Source organism: Suricata suricatta, chromosome X, assembly GCF_006229205.1.
Source record: "Suricata suricatta isolate VVHF042 chromosome X, meerkat_22Aug2017_6uvM2_HiC, whole genome shotgun sequence".
In the NCBI taxonomy this organism is placed as follows: Eukaryota; Metazoa; Chordata; class Mammalia; order Carnivora; family Herpestidae; genus Suricata; species Suricata suricatta.
This window is the reverse complement of record NC_043717.1, coordinates 65,076,715-65,090,572: the sequence shown is the minus strand read 5'-3', so window position 1 is coordinate 65,090,572 and position 13,858 is coordinate 65,076,715.

The window sequence follows — 13,858 nt, the reverse complement described above, 5'->3', positions numbered from 1 at the left end:
TGGAAGGAAAACATATGGAATCATTCTATGAACCGAGCATCACTTTAATTCCAAAATCAGACAGAGACCCAACGAAAAAGAGAATGACAGACGAATATCCTTTATGAATACAGATGCAAAATCCTCAAAAAGATACTTGCAAATTGAATTCAACAGCATATAAAAAAATTATTCCACCATGATCAAGTGGGACTAATTCTTGAGTTACAGGGCAGGTTCAATATTCACAAATTAATCAATGGAATATATCACATTATCAAAATAAAAAATAAAAACCATGTGATCCTGTAGATAGATGCAGGAAAAGCATTTGACAAAAGACAATATCCCCTCTTAATAAAGACCCTTGAGAAAGTCAGGATAGAAGGAACTTATTCAAACATCATAAAAGACATTAATGAGAAACCCACAGCTAATATCATCCTCAATGGGGAAAAACTGAAAGCTTTCTCCCTGAGATCAAGAACACGACAGGGATGTCCACATAGTGCTGGAAATCCTAGCGTCAACAATCAGACAACAAAAGGAAATAAAAGGCATCAGAATGGGAAAAGATGAAGTCAAACTTTTACTTTTCACAGATGACATGATAGTCAACATGCAAAACCCAACAAATGCCACCAAAAGCCTACTAGCACTGATCCAGGAATTCAACAAAGTCACAGGGTACAAAATCAATGTAGGAAAATCGATTGTATATTTATACACCAATAATAAAGCAACAGAAAGAGAAATCAAGAAACTGATCCCACTCACAGTTGCACAAAGAACTATAAAATACCTGGAACTAAACCTAACAAGGATGTAAAAGATCTGTATGATGAAAACTATAGAAAAGTCATGTAGGAAATTGAAGAAGACACCAAGAAATGGAAAATGTACCATGCTCATGAGTCGTAAGAATAAATATTGTTAAAATGTCATTACTACCAAAAGCAATCTACACATTCAATGCAATCTCCATCAAAATTGCCTCAGCATTCTTCTCAAAGCTAGAACAAAGAATCCTAACATTTGTATGGAACCACAAAAGACCCTGAGTAGCCAAAGTAATATTGAAGAACAACACCAAAACGGGAGACATCACAATACCAGACTTTAGCCTCTACTACAAAGCTGTCATCATCAAGACAGTACGGTGTTGGCACAAAAACAGGCACATAGACCAATGGAATAGAATAGAGAACTCAGAACTGGGCCCACAAATGTACAGTCAATTAATTTTTGACAAAGCAGGAAAGAGTATGCGATGGAAAAAAGACTGCCTCTTTAGCAAGTGGTGCTGGGAGGACTGGACAGCAACATGCAGAAAAATCAAAATAGGCCAATTTCTTACACCATACACAGAAATAAACTCCAAATGGATGAAGGACCTGAATGTGAGACAGGAAACCATAAAAACCCTAGAGGAGAAAGTAGGAAACCACCTCCTTGACCTTAACCGCAGCAATTTCCTAGTTGACACATCCCCAAAGACAAGGGAACCAAGAGCAAAAATGGGAACCGTGGGGACCTCATCAAGATAAAAAGCTTCTGCACTGCAAAGGAAACAATCAAGAAAACTAATAGGCAACCGACAGAATGGGAAAATATAGTTGCAAATGACGTAGAAGTCACCAAACTCCACACCCGAAAAACAATCCAGTGAAGAAATGGGTAGAAGACATGAGCAGATACTTATCCAAAGAGGACATCCAGATGGCCACAGACACATGAAAAGATGCTCGGCGTCACCATCATCAGGGAAATACAAATCAAATCCACACTGATATACCACTTCATGCTGATCAGAGTGGCTAAAATGAACAAATCAGGAGACTAGAGATATTGGTGAGGATGTGGAGAAATGGGTACCCTCCTACACTGTTGGGGGGAATGTAAACTGGTACAGCCGCTCTGGAAAACAGTGTGGAGTTTCCTCAAAAAATTAAAAATAGAACTCTTCTATGACCCAGCTGTAGCACTGCTAGGGATTTACCCAAAGGATACAGAAGTGCTGATGCATAATGGCACATTTACCCCAATGTTCATAGCGACACTTTCAACAATAGCCAAATCATGGATAGACCCTAAATGTCCATCAACTGGTGACTGAATCAAGAAAATGTGGGCTGTCTATACAATAGAATACTACATGGAAATGAAAAGAATAAAATCTGGCCATTTGTAGCAACGTGGATGGAACTCAAGGGTGTTATGGTAAGCAAAATAAGTCAATCAGAGAAGGACAGATACCATATGTTTTCATTGATAAGTATAACGGGAGAAATTCAACAGAGGACCATGGCAGAAGGGATGGAGGAAAATAGTTGGAGGGAGGGAGTGAGGCAAACCAGGAGAGACTCTTGAATACTGAGAACAAACTGAGGGCTGATGGGATTGGCGCGAGGGCACGGGCTTTGATAGGCATGTAGAAGCGCGCTTATTGGGATGAGACCAATTGTTTTCTCACTTCATTTGGTTCTCCAGTGCTATAATCTGTCATTCAGTCTTCCAACTATTCATTCTGATGTGCCTCTGGATTGCATTCATGTCATTCTTAAAATTTTTATTTGTATTTGCATATTTTATAGTATTTGTTTTTACTAAGTGTTCCCACAAATATTCAGTAATAGGGTTTTGACTTTTTATACATACATTGTTATAAATATACATGCTAAAAAATTGTGCAGCCACTATTCTCTTTTTTACAAATCAACTATCTTGAGGCGTAATTTATGCACAGTAAACTGCATCTATTAAAACTGTACTCTTTTATAAGTTTTGAGTTTTGACAGTTATATATAACCATGATAATATTGGCACACTCAAGATACATACCATTTCTTTCACCACCATAAGATGATTTGTACCACTTTGTAATCCATCCCTCATTCTGAATGTCCCAGGCAACAGACGATCTGCTCTCTGTCTCTTTAAATTAATTTGCACTTCCCTTTTTTTTTTCTTTTATAGTTTATTGTCAAGTTGGTTTCCATATAACACCTGGTGCTCATCCCACTAAGTGTCCTCCTCCATTCCCATCACTCCCTTCCTCTATCCCCAACCCCCATCAGCCTTCAGTTTGTTCTCAGTTTTCAAGAGTCTCTTATGGTTTGTCTCCCATCTTCTCTGTAACTTTTTATTCTCCTTCCCCTCCCCATGGTCTTTTCTTAAGTTTAGGATACACATATGATTGAAAACATATGGTATCTGTCTTTCTCTGCCTGACTTATTTCACTTAGCAAAATACCCACCAGTTCAATCCACATTGCTACAAATGGCCTGATTTCATTGTTTCTCATTGCTATGTAGGTTTCCATTGTATAGATAAACCACATCTTCTTGATTCATTCACCAGTTGATGGACTTTTAGGCTCCTTCCCTGATTTGGCTATTGTTGAACTTGGTCTGAACATTGGGGTACTTGTGCCATTATGCATCAGCACTTCTGTATGCCTTGGGTAAATCCATAGCAGTGCTACTGCTGGGTCATAGGGGAGTTCTATTGTTAATTTTTTGAGGAAATCTCCACACTGGTTTTCAGAGCGGCTATACCAGTTTACATTCCCACCAACAGTGTAGGAGGGTACCCATTTCTCCAAATCCTCACCAACATCTACAGTCTCCTAATTTCTTCATTTTAGCCAATCTGACTGGAGTGAGGTGGTTTCTCAGTGTGGTTTTGATTTGTATTTCCCTGATGCTGAGTATTGTTTCATGTGTTTGTAGGCCATCTGGACGTCCTCTTTGGAGAAGTGTCTGTTCATGTCTTCTGCCCATTTCTTCACTGGATTATTTGTTTTTCAGCTGTGGAATTTGGTGAGTTCCTTATAGATTTTGGATACCAGCCCTTTACCTGATATGCCATTTGCAACTATCTTTTCTCATTCCAGGGGTTGCCTATTGGTTTTATTGATTGTTTCCTTTGCAGTGCAGAATGCACTTTCCAGAGTTTAATAAAAATGGTGTCACGCAATATGTGATATTTTTGTACAGATTCTTTCATTTGGCATTATTAGTTTCTGATTCATTTATTTTGTCAGGTGTAATAATTCATTATATATTTTTATTTCTGAGTAGTATTCTATTATATGAATATCCTGCATTCATTAACTTGTTGAAGGAAACTTGTATTGTTTCAAATTAGGGCTATTACAAATAAAATTTTACAGTTTTTTGTAGGTATAAGCTTTAATCTCATTTAAGTAAATATTTAAGAGTGAAATATCTGAGTTTTATAATAGGTGTATGTGTAATTTTTAAGAAATTTCTAAACTGTTTTTCAAAAAATTACAACATTTTTCATTTTCACCCAACATATATTAAAATGCCAGTCACCCTTCATGCTCACTAAAACTTATTCTTTAATGTTTTTAAAATTTATTTATTTTTGACACACAGAGAAAGACAGCATGAGCAAGGAAGGGTCAAAGAGTGGGAAATACAGAATCTGAAGCAGGCTCCAGGCTCTGAGCTAGCAGTCAGCACAGAGCCCGATGTGAGGCTCGAACCCATGAACCTTGAGATCATGACCTGAGCCAAAGCTGGACACTTAGCAAAATGAGCCACCCAGATGCTCCTAAAACTTATTTTTTGCAAAACTTTCTTAAAAAATATTTTAGCCATTTTTATGTTTCCACTGATATGCCATTATGGTTTATATTGCATTTTCTTGATGACTGATAGATCTAATATCTCGTTATGTGTTTATTGGCCATTGTGTGTCTTCTTGTATGAAGTGTCTATTCAAATATATGGTGAATTTTTAATTTTTTGAAGAGGTTATTTTTATTATTGAGTTGAAGAACTCTTTATAAAATATGAATAGAAGCCCATTGATGTAAGTACTATAAGAAGTTTTCTACGAGTTTTTGGCTTATATTCTTAAAGTTACCATACATAGAAGTTTATTTATTTATTTTGAGAGAGAAAGAGAGAGAGAGAGAGAGAGAGAGAGAGAGAGAGAGAGAGAGAGAGAGAGAGGGAGGGAGAGAATCATAAGCAGGCTCTATGCTGTGATTGCAGAGCCCAATGCTGAGCCTGATCCCAAGAACCCTGAGATCATGACCTGAGCTGAGATTAAGAGTCAGACACTTAAGTGACTGAATCACGCAGGTACCCCATTATAGGTATCTTTTAAAGAGCAAAAGTTTTTAAGTTTAATGAGGTCTAATTTAACAATTTTTTTTCTTTTATGGTTATTGACTTGTGTGACTTCTTGAACAAATTTGCCTGCCACAAATTTGTAAATATGTTATCCTCTGTTTCCTCTAAACTGTTATACTTTTAGCTTTTTATTGAAATTTATGATCCATTTTGAGTGAATTTTGATTAATGTTTGGGTAAGGGTCAACATTATTGTTTTTCCATATAGATATACAGTTTCAACATTGTTTTAGACTTTCCTTTCTCTGTTACATGGCCTTGATAATTTGTTGAAAGATATCTTGACCATATATATGAGACTATATAGGACTATTTTTCTTCTTTGATCAGGATGCTTATTTTTTGCTCTATATTAGACGCAGTTTGCCTTACATGAAGTCTTGAAATCAGGTAGTATAAGTTCTATAATTTTTCTTTTTAAAAAAAGAATTGCTTTGGCAATTCTAGGCCACTTGCTTTTCTATATACATTTGAAATCAACGTGGGAATTTCTACAAGAAAAATAATTCTGTGGGAATTTTTATTTGGATTGTTTTGAATCTACAGATTAATTTCTGAAGAATTGACATCATAACAACATTGAATTCTTCAGTTCATGGCAGTGGTGATCTTTTTGCCTTTAATTTCTCTCAACAATGTTCTTTAGTGTTCAATGAGGAGATATTTCACATGTTTTGTCAGATTTATTCTTAATTTTTTAATATTTAGAAGAAGGACTATTATCAAATAATTTAAAAAATTTTATTTTCCTCTCATTTGTTAGTCTATAAATAATATCAATTTTTGGATATTGACTTTATATCCTGTGATCTTGCTAGATTCAGGTGTTTGTCTTATTGTTTTGTGAATTCTGTACGATTTCTTGCATAAACACTTGTGTCATCTGGAAACAGAGATAGTTTTACGTTTTCCTTTCCCAACCTTCCTGTCCTTTATTTTTTTTCTTGTCCTACTTTAATAGCTAAGATTAACAGTATAATACTTACGGGAAAGTGTTTAATGTTTCATCATTACATATATTGTTAGTTTGGGTCTTATTTTAAATAGATGCCAATCAAATTGAGGAAGTTTTTTCTATTCCTAGTTTCCTGTGAGTTTGTTTCTTGCTATTTTAAACCATGACTAGTTATTGACTGTTCTAAAATTATTTTTCTGCATTTACTAAAATGATCATATGCTTTTTATCTTTTATTCTGTTAATGTGGTAAATCATATTGAATGTTTTTAAATGTTAAATTAACCTTGTATCCCTTTGATAAAGCAAAATTATGTTATCCTTTTAATATATAGTTGTATTTGTTTCACTAATATTTCTTTCAGGATTTTTCATATGTACCTTTATGTAAATACTGGTCTTTAATTTTCTTTCTTTTTTGGCAATATCTTTATTAGGTTTTAGTATCAAGGTTATGCTGGCTTTGTAAAACCATTTGTCAGTAGCTTTATGTTTGAAAAATATCTATATTATCCTTTGAAATTTGGTACTGTGTATATCTCAAGAATTTACTCATTTAAAGTAAGCTAATGAAATGATTAAAGTTCTTCAAACTATTCTCAAAATGTTAGATTATCTTCTAAATGTCTTTAAGGCATGTCTTGATATCCTCTTTTTTTAACCACTGCCAATCAAATTGAGGAATGATTTGCATTTTCTTAATCAACTTTTAGGGCTGTATCAATTTTGTTGATCTTTTCATAGAAACAGACTTTTGGCTTTGTTAATTTTCTGTATTCTCTGTTGTAGTATTTCTAATCTTTATTTTCTTCCTTCTACTCACATTTGGTTTGCTTTCTCCTTAAATTTTTAACTTCTTGAGGTGGAAATTTAGGTCATTAGCATTTTTTGTCTTTTCTAATATAACCACTTAAAACTATAAATTTCCCTTTTCCAAAAAAAGTTTATTTATTTTTGTGAGAGAGTATGAGCAAAGGAGGGACAGAATGAAAAGTAGAGATAGTCACAAGCAGAGTCTATGTTGTCAGCACAGAACATGGCATGGGGCTCAAACCCATGAACCACGAGCTCATGAATTTAGCTGAAACCAAGAGCTGGACTCTTAACTGACTGAACCACCCAGGTGCCCCTAAATTTCCTTCTAATGATTGTATTTTAATATGTTTTATTTTTATTATCATTCAGTTAGGAAAGTTTTATTTTTCCTCAGTTTCTTTGCAATTTGGTTTTTAACTCAGGAATTATTTAGAAGTATGTTAGTTAAGTTCTAAACATTTGAGAATTTTGAGAATTTTGTTAATACTGGTTCCTAATGTAATTTTGTTGTGCTCAGAGACTATATTCTGTATGATTTCAATTTTTTTATGTTTTTTAAATTTTTAATTTAAGTCCAGTTAGTTAACATACATCATATTCATTTCAGATGTTCAATATAGTGATTCAATACTTCCATACAATAGCCAGTGCTCATCACAACATATGCACACCTTAATCCACATCACCTATTACACTCATCCCCCCACCCATCTCACCTCTGGTAACCATCAGGTTGTCTTTTATCTATACTTGTTTTCTATAGTTAAGTTGTTCTCTATAGTTAAGAGTCTTTTTCTTGGTGGGGTGCCTGGGTGGTTCAGTTGGTTGAGCATCCAACTTTGGCTCAGGTCATGATCTCACAGTTGACAATTCCAGCCCTGCATGGAGCTCTGTGCTGACAGAGCCTGGAGCCTGCTTGGGATTCTGTGTCTCTGTCACTGTCTGCCTTGACCCTGCTCATGCTCTGTCTCAAAAATAAATAAAAGCATTATAATTTTTTAAAAGTCTTTTTCCTCGTTTGCTTCCCTCTCTTTTTCCCCCTTTGTTTTGTTACTTAAATCCCATATATAAGTGGAATCACATGGTATTTGTCTTAATTTTCTTTCATCTGAAATGAATACATGAAATTTATTCTATACCAGTTGCTTCCTTCAAATTTTGACTTCTCAAATCCATGTGATTAAATTTATAGTTTTTTAATTTGTTAGAGGATAATTTTAAGAGTTTACTCATATTGAAATAATTCCCATGAGCCTATCTTTGAAAAATATTTAAAACATGGGATGGTGTTTAAACAGTCATGATAAATAAAAATATATAATAATGAGCAGAATGTATTACAGTTCTAAAAATTAACAAAGCTGTTATGCCTTCATAATATATAAAAAATGAAAAGGAAATTTATCTAAATCCCATTAGAGTTTATTGATTGTTATTTGGATATGACCGATTTTTTTCTTTAGAATTTGATATAAATTATGTTTAAAAATCACATGTAATTTTATGATCAGGGAGATAATAAAATTGATTTTAAAAGATCTTGAAAGGCAATGAATTAATAATTAGTGATTCACATAGTCAGTAAGTATGCTAGAATTTCAAAGGTGAAAAAGAATATCTAGAACAGAGGATGAGAATAGTATTTTATAGAAGAGGTAAGATATTAAATATTTTTAGAAGGGGACATTTTAAATAAGTATTTGGAGATACTGGTTGAATGAAAGAAACATTCCAGTGTTTTTCTTGCTGTGAAACTTTAGTTCTTGAATTAAAGAAGATATATGCCAAACTGTCTCTTTTTTGAGCTGCAGTGAATGTGTTACATTTTGTTTCATCCATAGACTGATCCTAGTAGTGTGGGTGGTGGGGGATTAACTACTCAGGCCTTCTGCTTTGTTTCTTTTTCTGACTGAGTGGCTGCTACTGGAAAACTAAGCAAGAGAAGAATGAAGTGATTGATAACTATTTATTTTTTTAACTTCAATTACTTTCTTTGAATTTCTTTCAACATTTTATTTTCCATCTAAGGAAATATTCTCAAACAAATAATAAACTCATAAACTTTTATCAAACTTAATGGGAGAATTAATCTTTGTTTCTCTGAAATTTTTTCTCTGCTTTCAATATAATATATAATATATATAATAAAACTCACATTTTTAAAATAAAAACTGAAAATTTAACTTGGAATCATAAACTAAATGCTTAAAATTATTATCTAGCATTTTGACAAGAATTTCAGAGAGTATTTTTGGAATACAATGTGATGCTTAAGGATTTTGCTTTAAATTAGAAATTAAATATTTTTATTTTTAATGTTTTTTCATTTGATTTTGAGAGACAGAGAGAGACAGCATGAGCAGGGAAGGGTTAGAGAGAGAAACACAGAATCTGAAGCAGGCTTCAGTCTCTGAGCTAGCTATCAGCACAGAGCCCGATGTGGGGCTTGAACCCACATACTGTGAGATCATGACCTGAGCCGAAGCCAGACACTTAACTGACTGAGCCACCCAGGCGCCCCTAAATTAGAAATTTTGAATGAATAAACTTTACTTTCCATAAGCCTCTTATTGTGTAAATAATTGGGTTTTTTTGAAACACACTTTTAGATTAAAAATGCACGTTACAGTAAAAATAAACTATGGAGAAGATGTTTAATCTGACCTCCAGTATATATCTTGGAGTGAATACTGACTGAAAACACTCCATTGCTGTCCTTGATAGGTATTGCTGATGTTCACTGTGATGACCTTGTGGCCCTATGAAACTGTGAGTCTTCAAAGGAAGATTCAACTATACTGAGAATCCAAGACAGGGAAATAGGATCGTATATTTTAGAAAGATAGTTAGTGTGTCAAAATAGAAAAGTTATTACATAAACCTCAGATAAAATTCTATTAATCAAAGTATTTAATTTTTGAACATTTCAACTAGTTGACATTTAATTCTTATACATTTTGAAATCATATAATCACGTGATAGTCTTAGGAAAATTAAGATTATTATATACAAAGTGTTCATTTCTTATCTATGTTCTATATATTTGTCTTTGAAGTTAGTCAAGTTTTGTGATATATGGAAATCCAAATCATTCTTCCACTAGGCAATGATAAATATTAGGACAATAGTGGATTTTTAAAAAATGTATACTTTCCGTGAGGCTCCATAAAGTGTTCAATCATTGTTCATTCAAAAATCTACATAAGGAGGGAGGAGCCAAGATGGCGGAGAGGAAGGGAGCTCTGTAAATTCCGTCCACCTCATCTATCGAACTGAGAAGGACATTACTCTCACCTGCAAGAGCAGAAGGAGAAAATATGGGCTCCAGAAAAAAAAAGAACGTCAAGGATACCTGAGTGAGTGAGTGCGAACTGGGGAGATCTGAAAACGGGCCAGCCCGGGACGGGCAGGGGAGGCAGGAGCCCCAGCCCAACATGGGGTAAGTGTGCGGAGCCTGAGAGACAAAGGGAAGAGACAGACAGTCTGAACACGCTCATAGTACTGTCTCTGAGGAAGAGGTAAAGAATGCTTGGGCGCGCTTGGAGAGAGAAACCCACTCCATAGATAACTGCTGGGTAGCCAGAATCCCGAACCCAGGTGGTGCAAGGGAAGGAACAGCTTCCAGCTCTAAGCCATCTCGGCGGGGAATCAGGGGCAGTGGCTGCTGCCAGAGGCGGCTGCAGCGGCGGGGCGGCTAGAAGCAACCTCAGCAGCAGCCCAGGGAGCAGCTGCGCCAGGGGCGCGAACTTCTAACTTGGTTTTGGGAACGGGACTACACACCTCATTTCCATGGCGCATATTGCCCCCTGCATTGGCTGCGTGAATCCCAAATCCCGGATGCCCACAGGAAAAAATAGGGCCCACAACTACACGACCCCCGACAGGGAGTCGGCAGCTGGTGGAGGCCTGGGAGCGTGCTTAGGCTGCAGGGGCTTCCAGCTCATTTCCAGCAGCGCACAGCACCGTGAGCAACAGATATCCGAAGCCAAGAGAGACTCAATTTTTTTTTTCTTTCCCCCATTGCAATCGCAATCCTGGCTGGGGGTGGGGACTCTGCAGTTGGGTCTGTGAAGGTGCACATTTCACCTCCTGCTGCTCATTTCACCTCAGGCCGGGGCAGCTGAAATCCCTGCCTGAGCCAAGACAAACTGATTCCTCCCCCTAAGAAGCCAGCCACCAATAGAAATACATTTCATCTGTGGTAGCACAAACGTGCACGGAATGGAACTTTGAACCGAGGCGAACCTGGAAAATACAACTTGGCTCAACTGCGGCCCAAGGAGATCGGACTCATTAGAGTGGCCTACAGTGCTTAGTTCAGCGGAGCTTGGCTTGCCACCATTCTAATCTCTATAGACACCAAGGCAGAGCCTCTGAGAGCGCCTCCCACATCTTACACATCAAACCACGCCTATCCACAAGGGGGAGCTCCTGGTTTTCTTTTTTTTATTTTTTCACTTTTTTGGTACTTATTTCTTTGTTATTATTACCTTTTTTTCCCATTTTCTTTACATAATTCTTTTAAATTTTTACTCCTTGTTTTCCTTTCTCCTTTCTCCCTTACTTTTTCACCCTCGTGCAACCCAGATATATTCTCCTATATCTCATCCTTACTTCTCCCCTCAACTGGTCATACACTTTTAAACTGTCTACTGTCCTTTGTTGTCTCTGACACCCTTTTATATATATTTTTATTTTATTTCTTCTTTCTCTTTTCTTTTTATTTTCTCTTCTTCTCTTCCGTTCGTCTCTTTCCATCCCATTTCCTTTCTTTTCATTCCCTCTTTTAATGTGTTTCTTTGTTTGATTTGTTTGTGTGTATGTGTGCTTCTATTCTCTCTGTGTTTTTCTGTCCGTTTTCCTTCTTAGGAATACACCAAAAAACAAGCCAAAGTGTGCAAGAAGGCGAGTCCCAAATACTGCAGAGTAGGGAAATAAAATACTCACGGGCACAACAAGAGAAACCAAGAGACACCATTAAGAGAATATTTCCTGAAACGACAGACCCTGGACAGTCAATAAGCCTCCTTTAACAGAGAAATATTAATAGGTGCACAGTGCACAATGAGCTTTCTAAAGGTGACAAGAGACAAAAAACTAGCAAAAATGACAAAACGAAGAAACTCTCCCCTGAAGACCTTCCAGTAGGAAGTCACAGCCACAGAACTGCTCAAGGCAGATCTAGACAACATATCAGATCAAGAATTTAAAAAGCTTGTCATAAGATTAATCGCTGGAGTTGAGAAAAACTTCAAAGAATCAACTGAGACAATTACTAGGTGCCTTGAAAATAGATGTGATGAATTAAAAAAGGCTATTGATGAGGTGAATAACAAATTGGAGGCAGCCACCACAAGGACTGACGAGGCAGAGAGAAGAATAGGTGAATTAGAAGATATAGTTATAGCAAAAGAGGAAGCTGAAAAAAAAGAGAGAGAAATTAATCCAGGAGAAGGAATGGAGAATTCGAGACCTGAGTGATACAGTCAAAGGGAAGAACATCCGTCTCATAGGAATTCCTGAAGAGGAAGACAGAGAGAAAGGGCCTGAAGGGATACTTGACCAAATTATAACTGAGAATTTCCCAAATCTGGGAAAAGAAATAGACATTCAAATTCAAGAGGCACAAAGAACCCCATTAAGACGTAATTTGAATCGGCCTTCGGCACACATATCATAGTGAAACTGGCAAAATATAAAGATAAAGAGAGACTTCTGAAAGCAGCTAGGGAGAAAAAGGCCCTCACATACAAAGGGAAACCTATCAGAGTGGTTACAGACCTATCGAATGGAACTTGGCAGGCCAGGAAGGAATGGCAGGAAATCTTCAAGGTGATGAGCAGAAAAAATATGCAGCCAAGAATCCTCTACCCAGCAAGCCTGTCTTTCAAAATAGAAAGAGAGATAAAAGTTTTCCCACATAAACAAAAGTTGAGAGATTTCATGACCACCAAACCAGCCCTAAAGGAAATCCTAAGAGGGACACTATGAGGGAAAGATCACAAAGAATACAAGGTGCCAGAGACACCACTATATACATGAAATCTAGGGAGAACACAATGACTCTAAACCCACATTTTTTGATAATAACATGGAATTTAAATGGACTGAATGCTCCAACCAAACGACACAAGGTAGCAGAATGGATAAAAAAAAAAAAAAAACCCATCTATTTGCTGTCTACAGGAGATGGATTCTTGACTGGAAGACACCTACAGGTTGAAAGTAAAGGGATGGAGAAATATCTATCAGGCAACTGGAAGCCAAAAGAAAGCTGGAGTAGCCATACTAATATCAGACAAACTGGACTTTAAAGTAAAGGCAGTAACAAGAGATGAAGAAGGACATTATATAATAATGACAGGATCTCTCCATCAGGAAGAGCTAACAATTATAAATATCTATGCGCCTAACTCGGGAGCACCCAAATACATAAAACAATTAATCACAGAAAGAAACAATCTTATCGACAAAAATGTGCTAATTGTAGGGGACTTTAATACTCCACTGACAGCAATGGATAGATCAACCAGACAGAAAATCATTAAGGAAACAATGGACCTGAATGACACATTGGAACAGATGGAACTGATAGATATATTTAGAACTCTGCATCCTAAAGATAGGAAATTCACCTTCTTTTCGCGTGCACATGGCACATTCTCCAAGGTAGACCACATACTGGGACATAAAGCAGCCCTCCATTAGTATAAACAAATAGAGATCATACCATGCACACTTTCAGATCACAATGCTATGAAACTTGAAATTAACCAGAGGAAAAAGTCTGGAAAACTTCCAAAAATGTGGAGGTTAAAAACCACCCTATTAAAGGATGATTGCGTTAACCAGGCAATTAGAGAAGACATTAAAAAATATATGGAAACTAACGAGAACGAAAATACAACAATCCAAAATCTCTGGGATGCAGCCAAGGCA